The sequence below is a fragment of the Triticum urartu genome, chromosome 4A (assembly GCF_056163025.1).
Source record: "Triticum urartu cultivar PI428250 chromosome 4A, HENAU_Tu73, whole genome shotgun sequence".
NCBI classification, from domain to species: Eukaryota; Viridiplantae; Streptophyta; class Magnoliopsida; order Poales; family Poaceae; genus Triticum; species Triticum urartu.
In genome coordinates, this window is record NC_141876.1 from 523,651,705 (window position 1) to 523,673,104 (window position 21,400).

The following is a 21,400-nucleotide window of genomic DNA, read 5'->3' on the forward strand; positions in this document are numbered from 1 at the left end:
GCGATGAGAGGCCATGTAGGAGTACATGGTGGGTTGTCTCACTGGAACCATCCCTAAGAACTGAGTTCTGTGTATGTTGTCCAAGGACTAGCTACTACCACACGTTGGGTTCCGGTAACTCGACCCCTCTCGACTTATTAGCCAACTTGATCTCTGTCCAGGAGTTGCAAATAGTTTCTGGTGTTGTAGGTAGTGCTATTTTTCTACCGAGTGGCACCCGGCAGGGTGGGCTCGGGACAGACTAGGCACAGGTGGCATGGTGTACCAAGTGGCACCCGGATGGTGGGCTTGGGAACCCTGCTCACATTGTTTGGGGCCGTGAGCGACACCCCGGCCGGATCTCCTTGCGGATGGAACCCAAATAGGCGATAAACCTGGATTAGAGTCTTGCGTGGTTAGTCAGGTCGTGGCCGACACCCTCACCAGGCTTCCGCTTGAAGGTTGCCGAGATACATGACGTGTACATGGTGATAAGTGGTGAGAGCGTGTGTGAAGAAGTACACCCCTGCAGGGTTAACATGATCTATTCGAATAGCCGTGTCCTCGGTTATGGACTTCTTGGATGCTTACGTGGTACATAGACAACTTAAAGTGGATACTCTAAAATGCTCAAGACAAGTGTGAGTGCTATGGATGGCCTTCTCGTAAGGAGACGAGGATGAATCCATAGTAGTGTATTGATGTGGTGATTAGTGGACTCGTGTGTGCTGCCTCATCTCAAAGAAGTTTCTCGTTGTCGTAGAATAGGATAGCCATTGAGTCAAAGCTAGCTTGCTGCAACTAAACCCCACATTACCTTCTTGATACAAATGCATGTATGATAGGATCTGATGTAAGTCTTGCTGAGTACCTTTGTACTCACGTTTGCTTTATTTATGTCTTGCAAATGAGACATCTGTCTCACTAGTAGTATCGCTTGGACTTCGACGAGTAGCTTGTTACCTCAGCTACGATCTTGTACCCTTGGGAGGGACTTGTAGATAGTCAGGCTTCCCAGCCTTTTTCTTTTGTAGTTGTCTGTACTCAGACATGTAATGCTTCCGTTGCTTGTATGCTTTGAATGATGGGTCATGTAACCCCTGTTTGTATTTAATGCTATGTGGCTCTTCTGGGCCTTTATCTATATGAGTTTGCATTATGTTGTGATGCCATGTTGTACAGCACATACTTGCATGTTATGCGCACGTGTGACGTGTATTGCTATGTGTGGGATCCGACAACCTAGTTGTTTATCCTTGGCAGCCTCTCTTATGGGGAAATGTAGTCTAGTGCTTCCTTGAGCCATAGTAGTCCGCTACAGCCCGGTTCACCGGAGTCCTGCTAGCCCAGCACTACTGCTCAGGACACTTGACTGGCCGGCATGTGTTTCACTTCGTTCCTGTGTCTGTCCCTTCGGGGAAATGTCATGCGGTGACATCCGGAGTCCTGCCTAGCCTGCTACAGCCCGGGTTCCCCGGAGTCCTGTTAGCCCAGTGCTACAGCCCGGATTCACACGCTGCTGACCGACATGCTCGATGTGAATCATGTATGCCTGTCCCCATAGGTTAGTGCCGCTTTGGGTTCACGACTAGCCATGTCAGCCCGGGTTCTCTGTCATATGGATGCTAGCGTCACAATCATATACGTGAGCCAAAAGGCGCAACCGGTCCCGGCCCAGTGTAAGGCGACACCCGTGGAAATACCGTGTGTGAGGCCACAAAGTGATATGAGGTGTTACCGGCTAGATCGATGTGACTTGGAATCGGGGTCCCGACACCCGATGCAGATAAATGGCATATCCCCGGTCAACCAATCCTACCTGCAACAGCGCTACGGGCCAGATTCGGCGATCTAAGGAGACTTCATGACGATGTGCTGCGGGTAGAGAAAGGCCTCATCGCCTCAAAAGATCCAGGATACCCACTCTACGTGGTTAATGTTCCGCGGCAAATGTCGTACGTCGACAGCTTCCCCGCGGATAAGTTCTTCCTCCGATTCGATCACATATTCGACATGTTTCACATGAAGAAGCTGGATTTTACGTTTGTCCGCCTTTACGCCTTGCACATGAACTACATCATCGGGGTTGAGCAGATATCTAATATCTGTGTCGCTGACCCGTACTACATGCACGAGGGCTTCTTGGGAGTCTGCGCAAAGCACTGTGAATACGCGAGGGAGTACATTGTCAATTTCATGCTCGCCAATAAGGACAAGGAGGCAATTCTCGTGCCTTATCATCCCGTGTAAGTCATCCGCGTTGCTATCCTTCCTTCGATTTCAATCATTCATTTGCACGGTGGAGGCTAATTAATTTGAGGTGTACTTATTTTGTGCAGCGGCGGGCGCGCCGTCCTCATCATCCTCTACCCCTGATTCTCCCACGCTCTTTACTTGGACTCAGCGAAGAACATTCACAAAAAGGGTTACACCCACATCAAGGATGTTCTCAACAGTGCTATGTTTTACTACCAAGCAAGGGGTAGAGAGGTCAGGGACAAGAAGACAAGGGGTGGTAGGGCCGCCTTCGGCCATAAGACCGACTTCTGCTGCATCCAGCAATCGAACGATTCTCTTAATGATGGATTCTATGTCCTACACCACATGCTGGAGTATAGACGGGATCACTAGAACCTTCACATGTCACCTAGATCCGGCGATGCCCATATTCTGCAATGGGCAAAGGACATAGGAGATATCGAGGAACATCGACTTTGAGCTGATTTCTATAACACCCAGCGCGAACTTGCCCAAATCATCATGAAGGAGGTCGTCGGAAAAACAGGGATGTTCTACGGAGAAGGACAAATGTCACGGGAAGACGTCCGAACATGGATAGCCTCTCAGCGTCTCGACATGAATCCTTTCACTAAGCTCAAGGACTATCTCCCTGACTTGGATGGATGGAACGACATGTTGGAGTGATTGTCGATATATGACAATGTGTCCGTTTAGTCCATACTTTTTGTATGAAAAAACTTTGAGTTATGCACGGTGAAACTTTATTTGTGATGTAATTAAACCGTCCTCCCACTACTAGGGAAAACCCTATACACAGAATCTTAGCAGCAGCGCGGCTCAAAAAGGAGCGCTGCTGCTAATTAGCAGTAGCGCGGGTGTGGAAAACCCGCTACTGACAAGTGCTTAGCAGTAGCGCGCTCGGCATAACCCGCGCTGCTACAAATATCGACCGACAGTGCCCACCCAACTCCATTTAGCAGCAGCGCGGTGCCGCGAGCCGCGCTACTGCTATAGCTGTAGCAGTAGCATGGTTTTTCTGAGGTCGCTGCTGCTAATTTTCAAATCGGGCACACTTTTGGTCCCGGTTAGCAGTAGCGCTTGTACTGAAAGCGCGTTGCTGCTGCTTTCTTAGCAGCAGCGCGTTTTACGTACCGCGCTACTGCTAATCCGCACCCACCACCTTTCCCCACCCGTCCCCCCCTCCCCCAAATCCCTCCTCTCTTCCGCCACTCCCTCCTCTCTCTCTCTCCATACGTTCTCACATTGACCTCTTGGCCATGCGCCCCTCCTCCTCCATGGCACCTAAAGAGGGCGCCGCCTCGTGCCACCGGCGTCTAGGAGCTCGCCGATCTTCCACCGGCGTCTAGGAGGCCGCCGCCTCGCGCCACCATGCCGGAGACCTAACCACCGGTGACCAGCCCCGCTACTCCCTCCATCTCCTTCCTCTCTCCCTCGGTTTTCTTTTTCTCTCTCTCTCTCCCTCTGGTTTGACTCATAATCCCATGTCCATGCCCGTGCAGGTAGTCGCCATGGACGACCATATCTGGCATGGTTGGGAAGAGGAGACCCACGCCGCTGCCTTGCTCTTCCATGGAAACAGGCCCTCCTCCAACAGCCACCGCCGGATTTGGTCTGCCGCTGGTCGTTCATGCCTCCGACGACCCCAACCATCGCTGGATCGAACAACTGCTGCCATTGACAACACACACGGGATCGAGATATTTTTTTGCTTTTGAAAGTAATAGTAGTAGCGCGGGGCATAAGACCCACTATAGATAATTAGCAGTAGCGTTGTACTGCAACGCATGCTACAACTAACCATGTATAGCAGTAGCGCGTGTCAACACGCGCTACTGCTACAAGTTAGCTGTGGCGCCGTGGCAGTAGCGCGGGCGCCCGCGCTATTGATACACCCAAAACCTGCGCTACTGCTAGGCTTTTTCCCTAGTAGTGTCCTCCTCGACTAGCAAAAATCACTCTAGTTAGGGCATTTTGGGGTACGATGAACTTTGTTATTTATGCTTATGATATGTTGTTTCTATTTTTGCCAAGTCTGTCTCTTTCTGTTGCTCAATTATATATGTTGCATATCATCGACTCATGTGACGATGCAGGTGCATAGATCATAGATGGCGAAGAAGTGCTACGCCAGGAGTATATATAAGACAAGTGTCCGGAGTGTCAGGCCCAGGTGTACCGGTTTCCGAGCGACAGGCAGTAGTTAGTTTAGGTTCACGCTAATGCGAGAGAGGGATGCGAACTCATGTACTCAAAGTGATAGCTCTTCTTGCATATATCATTGTTTAGATGGATGACGATGTATTTGCAAGTAATCGAGACTTGTATCGCTATTTTCGAGATGATGACGAGAGACCAGTTTGTGTTGGATGATGATTATGATGATGACATGATTTGATGAGACTAATTGTATGTATATGCTATGATACATTTGTATGTGTATGATATGCTAAAGATTATTGTATAAAGCCTATTCAAATACAAAACAAATATGCAGGGAAAAAACTAATAAAACTAGTAGTAGCGAGGGGGGGAAATTTAGCAGTAGCGTTGCCTTACCAGTAGTGCTTCTAAGTAAACATCGCTATAGATAATATCAGCAGCGCCCTTTTCTAAAGAGCGCTACAACTATTCATGTATAGCAGTAGCGTGGGACAACAGGCGCTACTACTATACGTTAGCTGTAGCTCCTTATTAGTAGCGCCGGTCCCCGCGCTACTAATAGGCCCAAAACCCACGCTGCTGCTAGGCTTTTCCCTAGTAGTGGTGCGCCATTAATGCCCATATTAGCTATAGCCGTTTCCCTAGTAGTGCATCCTTGAACCTATTAGTAGGGCTGCATGAGATGAGACGACCATAGAGCAACTTGACAAAGAATCTACCAGAGGTAGTATGAGGCCAAATAACAGAATCCTCCTCCTCCGAGAGAACAGGGAAACTAGCAACAAGAAGCTGCCAGTCACCCAACTCTTCAGGAGAAAGGATTCTCCTAAAACCTAGGTCCCAACCAGTGTGGGCGAGCTCAGAGATTGAGATCTCCAAAGTTGAAAAAAACGAAAATAAGGTGGGAAAGTGAACGACTAATGGGGAATCACCATGCCACTAGTCAAGCCATAACCAAATAGAGGACCCATTCCCCACCACAAACTTGACGTGAGCTCTGAAATCATGTCGCACTTTAACCAGATCATGCCAGAACTAGGAGCCACCCGAGGCAGAGGCAGAGAGGGGACTGCCATTAGTAAAGTACTTATTTTTTAGCAAGGCAAACCACAGAGAGCTAGCGCCCTAAGTGCATATCTTCCACCCCCATATTATGATCAGGCACTTATTCATGATGGAAGTATTCAAAATACCCAAACCACCAAAGTACTTGGGGCGACAGATGTGTTTCTATTTAACCAGATGGTATTTGTGGCGATTATCAGCAGCATTCCAATAAAAGGCGCTCCTTTGTTTGTCAAAAACCACGTGGGTCCCATCCATGAGACGATAAAAATCCATGGTGAACATGGGGAGGGAAGTAAGGCAGGCATTGGTGAGTCAAACCTTGCCAACGCTGGTGTTATACCTGCCACGCCATGGGATGACCCGATTGATAATCTTGGCAACAAGGGGAGCAAAATCTTTAGCGTGTAATTTGAAAGGGGAAATAAGGAGACCAAGATACATAAAAGGGAATGACCCATGCTAGCAATTAAGTAGCTGGGAAACTCTCAACGCCTCGGGTTCGGTCATCCCAATGACCAGAGTTTCGCACTTAGAGAAGTTAATTTTCAGCCCTGGGAGTGCTTCAAAACATAGCAGGAGAAATTTCAAATTAGCAAAGCATAGATCATTGAGCTTGACCATGATAATGGTATGGTTTGCATATTGAACATGCGACACCCCTTCTGGAATGAGGTGCGAGACTACAGGGGTAATATGGCCTGCCATGGGGGCACTCGAGAGAATATATGGTAGCGCGTCCGCAACAAAGTTAAAGAGGAGCGGAGAAATGGGATCCCCTTGCCGCAGGCCTCTAACATTGGTGAAGAAATGACTAATTTTGCCATCAACTACCACTGCAGTACACCTACCAGAAAAAAAATTGCAAAAGCCTATGCACGTATGCTCCCCCATAAACTTAGCCAAAAGAACCTTACACAAAAACTCTCAGCTAACCGAGTCATACGTTTTTTGAAGTCAAGTTTGAGAATTAGGGCTTTAGTCTTCCTAACCTTGAGATTGTGCACAATCTCATCCAGGCTAAGAATACTATCTAGGTTAAGTCCGCCCATCACAAAAGCAGATTGAGTAGGGCTAAGCACTTTTGTGTGCAACCGAAGAAAGGCGAACTTGGAAAAATTGTTGCTGAGGGTAATCGGTCGGAGTTGGGAGAGGGAGTCACATCCTTTGACCTTAGGAATAAGAGAGAGGATCACATAATTCACCAGTGAAATGTCTACTGTCCCCAAATATAATCCCTGGATAATTGTGCAAACAACGGGCGAAGCAAAGTCTAGAACTTTTTTAAAAAAGCAATAGAGAACCCGTTGGGCCCAGGGGAAGAATAAGACTTAGATGAAGAGACCACAACCTCTATTTGGTCAGAGGAGAGAGGAACAGAGAGGTACGCATTATCGACGTCACACACCCGGGCAGGGCCCTCCCAAAGATTGTTGGAAATATAGAAACCAGAAGCGGGCCTAGTAAACAAGATGGCAGGAAATAAATGATGCGCATGTTGAAGAATAGCGTCTTGAGCAGACACACAGACACCGTCAAACAAAAGATGATCAATGAGACATTGGTGCCTCCTCCCATTAGTAATCACAAAAAATAAGCCATGAGGCAGTCTCCTTTAAGCATCCAATTAGGTGTGTTGTGTTGCCTCCAGTACACTTCTGCCTGACGATGCAACTGCATGGGAAGACCCTCCAGGTTATATCGCTTTTACTAACCGGCATGCGAGAGACCGAGACGATCCGCGACTGCGTCCAGCTCCTAAATATTACCCCGCAGCTCATCCCTTTGTTTGCGCACCTCTGCCGCCCTATTACGTCCCCAGCCTTTAAGGAATTTCCTCAGATGGTAGGAACAGAAGTGCTAGTTGTCCAGCGACCAAAAAGACCGACGGACCGAGGTGAGAAAGTTAGAAATCTTGTTGGAGAGCATAACCGGGAACCCATCAATAAGCAACCATGAGGAATCGAAGTGAAATCTCCGGACCACCACTGTATTGATTGTCCCGTCATCATGAAACAGAGGTGTGTGGTCCGATCATACATTAGGCTTTGCTGATAGGGAGGCAAGGGGAAAGGAAAAATCCAGCAAAGCCATGTTGACAAACGCACGATCAAGGACTGAGTGCACGGGGTTGGCCTGATGATTGGACCAAATAAATCACGTTCCTAACCTAGGGATTTTGCAAAGAGCACATCCAGAGATAAAGTCGTTGAACGCGTCGTCCAATGGCCAAGAGAAGTTACTATTGTTTTTATGAGTAAGGGAGTGGAAGAGATTAAAGTCACCACTGATAAGGAGTGGAAGCATGCGAGATTCAATATTCTCCAGAATTTCATCAAGAAAAAGAGGCGAGAGGGACTGATTAGCCGGACCATCAACCACCAAGACCTCCCATAAGAGGTTGAGGTGCCTATGCGATACCACCATATTAGCCCAAAATATACCCTGATCAAAGGCCACAAAATAAAAAAATGTCCAATTTGGCACCAATCAAGGATGCTACTTGAGAGCTTAGAGGCAGGAAGCCACCTCCAAGCAAAGCGATCGGCCCCGGTGATCGAAGACAACTCATTACGCGAGAAAGAATCCTTAAATGTCTTGATTAAACCAACCAGGTCAATGTTCTCATCTCTAATGGACTCCGTAATCTGATCTCGACGCCCCTAGCACCGAAACCACGGGTGTTCCGGAAAATCGCTCTCATTTAAAGGAGGGATTCTTGGTACGTATACTCAACATGCACGGGGCCACACAGGTTTTAGCATGTTTATTCTAGTCCAATTTTGATACCTAGATGTATGCTGGTCACTACCAGCCACATCATCTGCAGCATGTGCAACTCCCAGCCCAGCCGCCATCCCTATGGTCTTGGTGGAGGTTGCAGCCTCCATGGCCTTCGCCAAGGTGGCCTGAGCTAGCTCGTTCACATGAATCACAGAGAGAAGGAAGAAGGAGAGCCAACATTCGGATCAAAAGTTATCCCAGAATCAGACATGACTCTAACTACATGGCTATCAGACAAATCAGGCAAAACTAAATGAATAGCAAAGAAGGTAGCCGAGGTAACTGCCAGGATGGAGTCCTTCGCACGCGCCCTGCAGGGCGCTTTCTCAGCCATGGGAACACTATAATCCTTGGCGCGCCTGCTCTTGCGGGCCATAGACACCGGGGAGAGAATGGGCACAGAACGCGAGGACGGAGGGGTGGCAACCCCAACTGAGGCTCCAGCAGCAACACCATGGAGATTATCGTCCACACGCCTGCAAAGCCTTACCACATAATGCTTAGAGCTTGAAGTGCCCCTACTCCTAGCCGATAACTTCTTGACGGACGACTTATTCTTGGTCACCTGACCCGAGACCTCTGGGGCCAGAGACTGCGGCACGTCCATGATACCAGAGAGGGACGTCGAGCCAGGACAGGTGGGCTTGTTGGATCACACAGCAGAGAACGAGGTCCCCAAGCCACCTGCAGTCGGGGCCAGGCATTGTTCCAGCGCGTCCGAGGAGCCTAGGACATTCCCTACCCTTGGCCTAGTAGCAGCACCACCACCTTTAGCAACATAACCACCATAGGGAGCGCTAGATTTGAAAAGACCCTTGCATTTCAAAGCTCAACTCTTTCCATTCCGAGGGGAAAATTTGGCCCCCGAATGCTCACCCGCGTTGCTGTGATCTTGTCCATGACCATCATCAATGCGCGGGGCAGGCGGTGGCGGAGGCAGAGGTTTTTCCTAAGCTGGCCTCAACACAGACATGGATATAACAAGAGCTAGAGGTGGGGAAGACATCAATGGCACCAAGCACATGCGCGAGGTCATGACACCAGACACACATGCGCGCAGAGCCAAGGCGATCTAGTGAGGACTCATCCACCTCGATGGGCTTCCCGATCAGTTCTCCAAAGGCCATCAGAAGGGAGCGGGAAGAATAAAACTAGTACATGCAGCTTCCATCTCCAGGCTCTCCTTGGAAGGGAAGACAACAGCGAATTGAGAAGCTGAGACATGTCATTCCCAGCCTTCCAGCCCCACTCCTTAAGTTCCTCTAGAAGCACATCCACAAAGATCTCATGAGATAGAAAAGTGATTACCGCCACATTACAGAGAGCGGGTGATATGTCTCCAACGTATCTATAATTTTTGATTGTTCCATGCTATTATATTATCTGGTTTGGATGTTTTATATGCATTAATATGCGATTTATATTATTTTTGGGACTAATCTATTAACCTAGAGCCTAGTGCCAGTTTATGTTTTTCCTTGTTTTTGAGTTTTATATTGAAGAAATATCAAACGCAGTCCAAACGGAATGAAACTTTCAGGACGATTTTTACTTGGACCAGAAGTCATCGAGAAGACTTGGAGTGGGGGCGAGAGGAGTCCCGAGGAGGCTACAAGCCTCCTAAGCGCGCCCTAGGGGGTGCCGTAAGGGCTTGCGGGGCCCTCAGGTGTCCTCTAATTCTTGCACTATGAATTCCCAAATATTCCCAAACCATCAGAGGCATACACCAAAATACTTTTTCGCTACCGCAAGCCTCTGTTCCCGTGAGATCCCATTTTGGGGCCTTTTTTGGCACCTTGCCGGAGGGGCATTCGATCACGGAGGGCATCTACATCAACCTTGCTGCCCTTTTGATGAAGCGTAAGAAGTTTACCACAGACCTAAGGGTCCATAGCTAGTAGTTAGATGGCTTCTTATCTCTCTATGATCTTCAATACCATGTTCTCCTTGATGTTCTTGGAATTCTATCTGATGTAATATTCTTTTGCGGTGTGTTCGTCGAGTTCCGATGAATTGTGGATTTATGATCAGATTATCCATGAATATTATTTGAGTCTTTTCTGAATTCTATTACGCATGATCAAATATCTTTGCATTTCTCTTTGAATTATCGCTTTGGTTTGGCCAACTAGATTGGTTTTTCTTGCAATGGGAGAGTTGCTTAGTTTTGGTTCAATCTTGTGGTGTCCTCACCCAGTGATATAGTAGGGGTAGCGAGGCACGTATTGTATTATTTCCATCAAGGGTAAAAAGATGGGGTTTTCATCATATTGCTTGAGTTTATCCCTCTACATCATGTCATCCTACTTAAGGTTTTACTTCGTTCTTATGAACTTAATACTCTAGATGCATGCTGGATAGCGGTCGATGTGTGGAGTAATAGTAGTAGATGCAGGCATGAATCGGTCTACTTGACACGGACGTGATGCCTATATTCATGATCATTGCCTTGGATATCGTCATAACTTTGCACTTTTCTATCAATTGCTCGATAGTAATTTGTTTACCCACCATATGTTTTCTTTCAAGAGAGAAGGATCTAGTGAAACCTATGGCCCTGGGTCTATTTTCCATCATATATTTTCATATCTATAAACCAAAAAAACTAAAAAAACCTTGCTGCAATTTATTTAGATTTACTTTAGCTTGCTCTTTCATTTATCTTATATACCTATCTCTATTAGATATCACTCTTGTTTGTGACCATGAAGGCATTGACAACCCCTTTTTCGCGTTGAGTACAAGTGTTTGTTACTTTGTGCAGGTACATAGATTGGAGACTTGCTTGTGCCTCCTACTGGATTGATACCTTAGTTCTTAATTGAGGGAAATACTTATCTCTACTTTGCTGCATCACCCTTTCCTTTCCAAACAACATATGATCATATATTAACAAAGCCCGCGATACATCAAGTTTGTGCCATCTCAAGAACACGAGAGAGAGAGAGAGAGATTAAACACATAGCTACTGGTACAAACCCTTAGCCCCGAGGGTGGACTACTCCCGCCTCATCATGGTCGCTGCCGTGATGATGAAGATGGCCACCTGTGATGAATTCCCCTCCGATGGAGTGCTAGAACGGGGTCTAGATTGGTTTTTCGTGGCTATAGAGGTGTGCGACGGCGGCGGGACTTCTGATCTAGGGTTATTTTTTATGGTTTCTCTATTTATAGGATTTTTTGGCGTTAGTTTCACGCTAAGATGAGCCTCGAGGTGAGCACAACCTACCGGGGCAAGCCAGGCCCACCAGGTGCGCCCCGGTGTCTTGTGGCCTACTCCTTCACCTTTTGGCCCTTCCACAAACCTTCTGGGGTCTCTTTTGTTCCAAAAAATCATCAAAAAGTTTCAGCTCATTTGGAGAACTTTCATTTCTGCACAAAAAACAACACCACGGTACTTCTGCTAATAACAACGTCAGTTCGGGTTGGTTCCATGAAAGTCATACCAAAACCATATAAAATTATTGTAAACATGGCATGAATACTTCATAAATTATAGATACGTTGGAGACGTATCAGCATCCCCAAGCTTAATTCCTACTCGTCCTCGAGTAGGTAAACGATAAAAGAAACAATTTATGAAGTGTGAATGCTAGCAAAGTGCACAAGTTTGATCAATGATAATTTCAATCACTTTTCCTAGCATCATAACAACAATTCTTTCTCATAAAACTTTTCATGTTAAAATTAGCAACCAATTCACATGTTAAGGTTCAAACAATGCATTCTCTTGAAACTCAACAACCTATATTCTTAGTCACCAAATAATTGCAATTCAACTTATTCAACAGAGTCTAAGTAAGAGCTCCACATACTCAATTATCATATAGTCTTCCACGATTGCTACTACTCAAAGCATATTCTTAGAACAAATGGCATCCGTTGAACACGAAGAAAGATAGGGGCTTAATATTTCGCCTCCCAACTCACTTATCATAGAGATAATTGTCAACAATAATAAATCATGATCAAATATATTTTATTGGACATATGTGCCTAGATCTTACCCCACCACATGATGCTTGCCAACTAGAGAATACTTGAGATTGAATGAGGATGTATACTATTGACTCTTTGCATAAAAGTAAATACTAAAAAGTAAAAGATAGGCCCTTCGCGGAGGGAAGCATAGGTTGTCATGCGCTTTTTATTTGGATGCCCAAGCTCTTAATGCAAAGGAACATCACGTTATATTACCCCTTATGGTAGCAACCTTTCTTATGCAGTCCATCACTTCTATTACTTTGCCATCACAAGTTCATACACTGCTCAATTTTCCCTTACAATAAAATATCAAACATATTTAGGAGCAATTTTTATTGCTTTATGCACCGATGACAACTTACTTGAGGGATCTTATTCAATCCATAGGTAGGTATGGTGGAAACTCATGGCAAGAAACTGGGTTTTAGGGTTTTTTGGATGCACAAGTAGTATCTCTACTTAGTATGAATTTTTGGCTAGCAAAAGATCCTAGGCAAACACCACATGTTGGAGGATCCATGACAATATAACTTCTATGCAAATATACACAACCATAACTCATTACATTGTCTTCCTTGTCCAACTTCAACTAATTTGCTCAAGTTTGAAAATAATTAATGGGTATTCACAATCATAGAAGATTTCCAAGATAATATATTTGCATGTGAAATTCTCTTCCTTATAGTAATCATTCATGAATTGCTTGTACGACCAATATTGTGATTGTCAAGCTTGAAAAGATTTCAATTTCTAAACCCAATGTGAAGATACCACTAGTCATGATATGAACATATAATTTCAAATTCATTACATTCAATTTACTCAACAATTTACTCATAGGATATAAGTGAAGCACGAGAGTAAATGACAAACTACTCCAAAAAGATATAAATGAAGATCATGCGAGTAGTTAAGTAAATGGGTAGCTAATTGAGGACTCTCTCTTATTTAAAAGTTTCAGATCTAAGTATTTTATTAAAACAGAAAGAAAAACAAAATAAAATTAAATTTTAAGAAAATGTCACACATCATGTGAAGAAGAAAAAAACATAGGCTCAACCGAGGCTAACCGATAATTGTTGATGAAGAAAATTGGGATGCCTACCGGGGCATCCCCAAGATTAGATGTGTGAGAATTCTTGGAATATTAACTTAGGATGCCTTGGGCATTCCCAAGCTTGAGCTCTTGTGTCTTCTTCATTCTTCTCATAACACGGTTTCCCTAATTCTTAAAAACTTCATCGACACAAAAATCAACCAGAACTCGTAAGATACGTTAGTATAAGTCAATGCAACACCTTATCATTCTCTACTGCAACAAATCACTAAAATTATAATTTAACATTGCACACTAAATTCCTCTGCATATTTAATACTCCTATCCTCAAATAGAATCATTAAACTAGCACACATATGCAAACAATGCAACCATAACAGCAATATATCAAACAATACACTCTGTAAGAATGCAAGAACATTCATACTTCTGTAACTCCAAAAATTCTAAACATTTACCACACTCTAGAAAATTTATCATATCTTATTGTGCAAAAAGTTTCAACATTTTATCACATTTATATTTTTCTAGAGAATTTTTGCAACAATGATAAACTTTCTGTTTTCAAAAAGCAACATGTAGACTTGCAAAATAAGTATAGTAAAGGCTATAATTGCTACTTTTATTGAAATAAAAGATGCAAAAAATTATTCTAAATAACAAAAAGAAAATACTAGTTAAATAAAATGATGCACCAAGCAGAACTTACAGCATGTGATGAATGAAAATATAGCTCCAAGTGAGGTTACCGATAATGTTGGAGACGAAAGAGGGGATGCCTTCTGGGGAATCCCCAAGCTTAGTTGCTTGGATCTTCCTTGGATATTAACTTGGGGTTCCTTGGGGTCTTGTCACTCCCTATTCTCCTCATATCGATGTCTCACCCAAAACTTGAAAACTTCAATCACACAAAACTTAATGGAACTTCGTGACATGGGTTAGTATGATAATGAGCAAACCATTCACTTTGGTACTGTCAAAGACAAGATTCATAATTTTTCTCACACAATTCTTATTGTACCCTATCATTTCTACAATTTATATTGAGCAATATAAGCCATAGAAACTACAAAACAAGCAAACTATGCATTGAAAACAGAATCTGTCAAAAACAGAACAGTCTGTAGTAATTTGTACTCAAACCATACTTCTGCTACTCCAAAAATTCTGAAGAATTAGGACAACCTGGGAAATTTTTATACCAACCTTGTGCAGAAAGAATCAGGATTTTATCACGAGTATTTAAAAAATTAAAATTATTTTACTGGGAACAAAATTTCTGTTTTTCAGCAAGATCAAATCAACTATCACCATAGACCATCCCAAAAGTCTTACTTGGCACTTTATTGAAACAAAAGCAATAAAACATGATTACTAAAATAGCTTAATCATGTGAGCACACAAAAACAGTTGGTAAAATTGTTGGGTTGTCTCCCAACAAGCGCTTTTCTTTAATGCCTTTTTAGCTAGGCATGATGATTTCAATGATGCTCGCATAAAAGATAAGGATTGAAACATAACAATAGCATCATGAAACACATGGAAAGCACATTTAAGCCTAACCCACTTTCTATGAATAGGGATTTTTTGAGCAAACAACTTATGGAAACAAGAATCAACTAGCATAGGAAGGCAAAACAAGCAATACTTCAAAATTTTCAACATAAAGAGAGGAAACTTGATAATATTGCAATATGTAAAAGCATATGTTCCTCTCTCATAATAATTTTCAGTAGTTTCATGAATGAATTCACCAATATAACTATCACATAAAGCTTTATTTTCATGATCCACAAGCATATAAATTTTATTGCTCTCCACATAAGTAAATTTATTCTCATGAATAGTAGTGGCAGAAAACTCAACAAAATAACTATCATGGGATTGCAAATTAAAATCAAGATGACAAGTTTCGTGGTTATCATTATTCTTTATATCACTATAATTATCATAGATAGCAACTTTGTTATCATAGTCAATTGAAGCCTTTTCCAAAATGGTGGATTCATCACTAAATAAAGTCATGACCTCTCCAAATCCACTTTCATCATTGTAATCATCATAAATAGGAGGCATGGAACCATTATAAAAAATTTGCACATCAAACTTTGGGGGACTAAAAATATCATCTCCATCAAATATAGCATCCCCAAGCTTGTAGCTTTGCATATCATTAGCATCATGGATATTCAAAGAATTCATACTGATAACATTGCAATCATGCTCATCATTTATGCCAAACATTTTATTGAATTCTTCCTCTAAAAATTGAGCAAAAATTTCCTTTCCATCATTTTCACGAAAGACATTATAAAGATGAATAATATAATGCAACCTCAATTCCAATTTTTTTGTAGTTTTCTTTTTTATAAACCAAACTAGTGATAAAACAGGAACCTAAAAATTTCAATTGCAAGATCTAAAGATACACCTTCAAGCACTCACCTCCTCGGCAATGGCGCCAAAAAAGAGCTTGATGTCTACTACGCAACTTTATTCTTGTAGACACGCGTTGGGCCTCAAAGCGCAGAGTTTTGTAGGACAGTAGCAATTTTCCCTCAAGTGGATGACCTAAGGTTTATCAATCCGTAGGAGGAATAGGATGAAGATGGTCTCTCTCAAACATCCCTGCAACCAAATAATAAAAAGTCTTTTTTGTTCCCAACACACCAAATACATTGGTAATTTGTATAGGTGCACTAATTCGGCAAAGAGATGGTGATACAAGTGTAATTTGGATAGTAGATATTGATTTTTGTAATAAGAACAATAAAAACAGCAAGGTAGAAATTGATAAAATGGAGCACAAACAGTATTGCAATGCATGAAAACGAGGCCTAGGGTCTATACTTTCGCTAGTGCAATCTCTCAACAATGCTAATATAATTGGATCACATAACCACCCCTCAACGTGCGATGAAGAATCACTCCAAAGTTCTTATCTAGCGAAGAACATAAGAAGAAATTGTTTGTTTCTATTCTTTGTTATTGATCTATCCAAGAGTCTGTACTAAAATAACACCAAGTTATTCTTTCCGATCGATCTATCAAGAGTTCGTACTGAAAGAACACCAAGTTATTCTTTTGGATCGATCTATCAAGAGTTTGTACTAAAATAACACCAAAGAAAATTCATATTCATAATACTCAATCCAACATAAAGAACCTCAAAGAGTGCCCTAAGATTTCTATCGGAGAAACAAAGACGAGAACGTTCATCAACCCCTATGCATAGATTACCCCAATGTCACCTCGGTAATCCGCAAGTTGAGTGCCAAAACATATCTCAAGTGAATCAATATAATACCCCATTGTCACCATGGGTATTCATATGCAAGACATATATCAAGTGCTCTCAAATCTATAAAAGTATTCAATGCGATAAAATGAAATCTCAAAGGGAAAACTCAATTCATCACAACAAGATAGAGAGTGAGAAACACCATATGATCTCAAGAACACGAGAGAGAGAGAGAGATTAAACATATAGCTACTAGTACAAACCCTCAGCCCCGAGGGTGGACTACTCCCACCTCATCATGGTGGCCGCCGGGATAATGAAGATGGCCGCCGATGATGAATTACCCCTCTGACGGAGTGCCGGAATAGGGTCTAGATTGGTTTTTCATGGCTATAGAGGCTTGCGGCGGCGGGACTTCTGATCTAGGGTTATTTTTGATGGTTTTTTATTTATAGGATTTTTTGGCGTTGGTTTCATGCTAAGATCGGCTCGAGGTGAGCAAAACCCACCGGGGCAAGCCGGGCCCACCAGGCACGCCCCGGTGTCTTGTGCCCTACTCCTTCACCTTCTGGTCCTTCCGCGAAGCTTCGGGGTCTCTTTTGTTCCAAAAAAAATCATCAAGAAGTTTCACCTCATTTGGAGAACTTTCATTTCTGCACAAAAAACAACACCACGGTAGTTATGCTGAAAACAGCGCCAGTCCGGGTTAGTTCCATGCAAAATACCAAAACCTTATAAAATTATTGTAAACATGGCATGAATACTTCCTAAATTATAGATACGTTGGAGATGTATCAGCACGCCCTGAGGGCTTGTGGGCCCCTTGGGTGTCCTCTAACCCTAATTCTTGCACTATAAATTCCCAAATATTCCCAAACCATCAGAGGCATCCACCAAAATACTTTTCCGTCGCTGCAAGCCTCTGTTCCCGTGAGATCCCATCTCAGGGCCTCTTCGGCACCCTGCCGGAGGGGGATTCGATCATGGAGGGCATCTATATTAACCTTTCTGCCCTTCCGATGAAGCGTGGGTAGTTTACCATGGACCTAAGTGTCCATAGCTAGTAGCTAGATGGCCTCTTCTCTCTCTATGATCTTCAATACCATGTTCTCATCGATTTCTAGCTGTTCTATCTAATTTAATATTCTTTTACGGTGTGTTTGTTGAGATCCGATGAATTGTGGATTTATGATCAGATTATCTATGATATTATTTTAGTCTTTTCTGTATTTTTTATGCATCATCAAATATCTTTGTATTTCTCTTTGAATTATTGGTTTGGCTTGGCCAACTAGATTGATTTTTCTTGTAATGGGAGAGGTGCTTAGTTTTGGGTTCAATCTTTCGGTGTCCTCACCCAGTGACATAGTAGGGGTAGCGTGGCATGTATTGTATTGTTGCCATCAATGGTAAAACGATGGGGTTTTCATCATGTTGCTTGAGTTTATCCCTCTACATTGTGACATCTTACTTAAGGGGTTACTCCATTCCTATGAAATTAATACGCTACATGCATGCTGGATAGCGGTCCATGTGTGGAGTAATAGTAGTAGATGCAGGCATGAGTCGGTCTACTTGACACAGATGTGATGCCTGATACGTCCATTTTGCATCATGCTTTTATATCGATATTTATTGCATTGTGGGCTGTTATTACACATTATGTCACAATAGTTATGCCTATTCTCTCTTATTTTACAAGGTTTATATAAAAAGGGAGAATGCCGGCAACTGGGATTCTGGGCTGGAAAAGGAGCAAAGATTAGAGACCTATTCTGCACAGCTCCAAAAGTCCTGAAACTTCACGTAAGTCATTTTCAGAATATATAAAAATACTGAGCGCAAGAAGTTCCAGAGGGGGGCCACACCCTGGCCACGAGGGTGGGGGCACGCCCAACCCCCTGGGCGCGCGCCCTGCCTCGTGGGCTCCCTGGTAGCCCTCCGATGCCCATCTTCTGCTATATGGAGTCTTTCGTTGAGGAAAAAATCATAAGAAAGCTTCCGGGACGAGACTCCGCCGCCATGAGGCGGAACCAATCTAGGGCTCCGGCGGAGCTGTTCTGCCGGGGACACTTCCCTCCGGGAGGAGGAAATCATCACCATCGTCATCACCAACGATCCTCTCATCGGGAGGGGGTCAATCTCCATCAACATCTTCACCAGCACCATCTCCTCTCAAACCCTAGTTCATCTCCTGTATCCAATTCTTGTCTCCTAATCCGGGATTGGTACCTATGGGTTGCTAGTAGTGTTGATTACTCCTTGTAGTTGATGCTAGTTGGTTTATTTGGTGGAAGATCATATGTTCAGATCCTATATGCATATTAATACCCCTCTGATTATGAACATGAATATGCTTTGTGAGTAGTTACGTTTGTTCCTGAGGATATGGGATAAGTCTTGCTATTAGTAGTCATGTGAATTTGGTATTCGTTTGATATTTTGATGAGATGTATGTTGTCTCTCCTCTAGTGGTGTTATGTGAACGTCGACTACATGACACTTCACCATTATTTGGGCCTAGAGGAAGGCACTGGGAAGTAATAAGTAGATGATGGGTTGCTAGAGTGACAGAAGCTTAAACCCTAGTTTTTGCATTGCTTCGTAAGGGGCTGATTTGGATCCATATGTTTCATGCTATGGTTAGGTTTGCCTTAATACTTCTGTTGTAGTTGCGGATGCTTGCAATAGAGGTTAATCATAAGTGGGATGCTTGTCCAAGTAAGGACAGCACCCAAGCACCGGTCCACCCACATATCAGATTATCAAAGTACCGAACGCGAATCATATGATCATGATGAAACCTAGCTTGACGATAATTCCCATGTGTCCTCGGGAGCGCTTTTCTCTATATAAGAATTTTTCCAGGCTTGTCCTTTGCTAGAAAAAGGATTGGGCCATCTTGCTGCACTTTATTTACTTTTGTTACTTGTTGCTCATTACAAATATCTTATCACAAAACTATTTGTTACCTATAATTTTAGTGCTTGTAGAGAATACCTTGCTAAAAACCGCTTATCATTTCCTTCTGCTCCTCGTTGGGTTCGACACTCTACTTATCGAAAGGACTACGATAGATCCCCTATACTTTTGGGTCATCAAGAATCTTTTCTGGCGCCCTTGCCAGGGAGTGAAGCGCCTTCGTAGGTGGAATTTGGTAAGGAAAAATTTGTATAGTGTGCTGAAATTTACTTTCACTTGTTACTATGGAAAGTAATCCTCTGAGGGGCTAGTTCGGGGTATCTTCACCCCGACCAGTAGAGCAAAGAGTTGCTCCTCAACCTACTGAACCTACTGAAAATGAAAATGAAAATGTCTACTTTGAAATTCCTTCGGGTATGATAGAAAAACTGCTAGCTAATCCTTTGTCAGGAGATGGAACATTACATCCTGATTAGCACCTAATATATGTGGATGAAGTTTGTGGATTATTTTAGCTTGCAGGTATGCCCGATGATGTTATCAAGAAGAAGGTATTCCCTTTATCTTTGGAGGGAGATGCATTGACATGGTATAGGCTATGTGATGATATGGTATCATGGAACTACAAACGATTGAAATTGGAATTTCATCAGAAGTTTTATCCTATGCATCTTGTTCATCGTGATCGTAATTATATATATATTTTTTGGCCTCGCGAAGGAGAAAGCATAGCTCAAGCTTGGGGGAGGCTTAAGTCAATGTTATATTCATGCCCCAATCATGAGCTCTCAAGAGAAATGATTATTCAAAAAAATTATGCTCGGCTTTCTGATAACAATCGCACCATACTCGACACTTCTTGTGCTAGCTCTTTTATGATGAAGACTATTGAATTCAAATGGGATTTATTGGAAAGAATTAAACGCAACTCTGAAGATTGGGATCTCGATGAGGGTAAGGAGTCAGGTACGACACCTAAGTTTTATTGTGTTAAATCTTTTATGGATACCGATGTTTTCCGTAAATTTAGCACTAAATATGGACTTGACTCTGAGATAGTAGCTTCTTTCTGTGAATCTTTTGCTACTCATGTTGACCTCCCTAAGGAGAAGTGGTTTAAATATCATCGACCCATAGAAGTAAAAGTAGCTGCACCTTTTAAAGTTGAAGAAAAGACTATCACTTATAATGATCCTATTGTTCCTACTGCTTATGTTGAGAAACCACCTTTTCCTATTAGGATAAAAAATCGTGCTAAAGCTTCAACTGTGGTTTGTAAAAGCAATATTAGAACCTATACACCTCCTGAACAAGTTAAAGTTGAACCTAATATTGCTATTGTTAAGGATCTCTTGGCTGATAATATTGATGGGCATGTTATTTATTTCTGTGATGAAACTGCTAGAATTGTTAAACCTTGTGCTAAAGATAAACATAGACCTATCGTAGGCATGCCTGTTATTTCTGTTAAGATAGGAGATCATTATTATCATGGCTTGTGTGATATGGGTGCTAGTGCTAGTGCAATAGCTATTGACTTGTACAATGATATTATGGATGATATTGCACCTGCTGAGTTATAAGAAATTGATGTCACCATTAAACTTGCCAATAGAGTTAATATTTCACCAATGGGAATTGTTAGAGATGTTGAAGTCTTGTGTGGGAAAACTAAATATCCTACTGATTTTCTTGTTCTTGGTTCCCCACGAGATAGCTTTTGTCCCATTATATTTGGTAGACCCTTCTTAAACACTGTTAATGCTAGGATAGACTGCAAAAAGGATGTTATTACTATTGGTTTAGGTGATATGTCTCATGAGTTCAACTTTTCTAAATTTCATAGACAACATCGTGAAGAAAAATTTCCTAGTAAAGATGAAATTATTGGTCTTGCTTCTATTGTCGTACCACCTAGTGACCCTTTAGAACAATATTTGCTGGAC

General features: G+C 42.8%; 1 pseudogene; it reads right to left on the bottom strand.

Annotated features, from left to right (window-relative positions):
• Window positions 1-8,357, bottom strand: part of LOC147976389 (uncharacterized) — a 29,381-nt pseudogene extending 21,024 nt beyond the window's left edge.
• Between the last annotated feature and the right edge of the window lie 13,043 nt (window positions 8,358-21,400).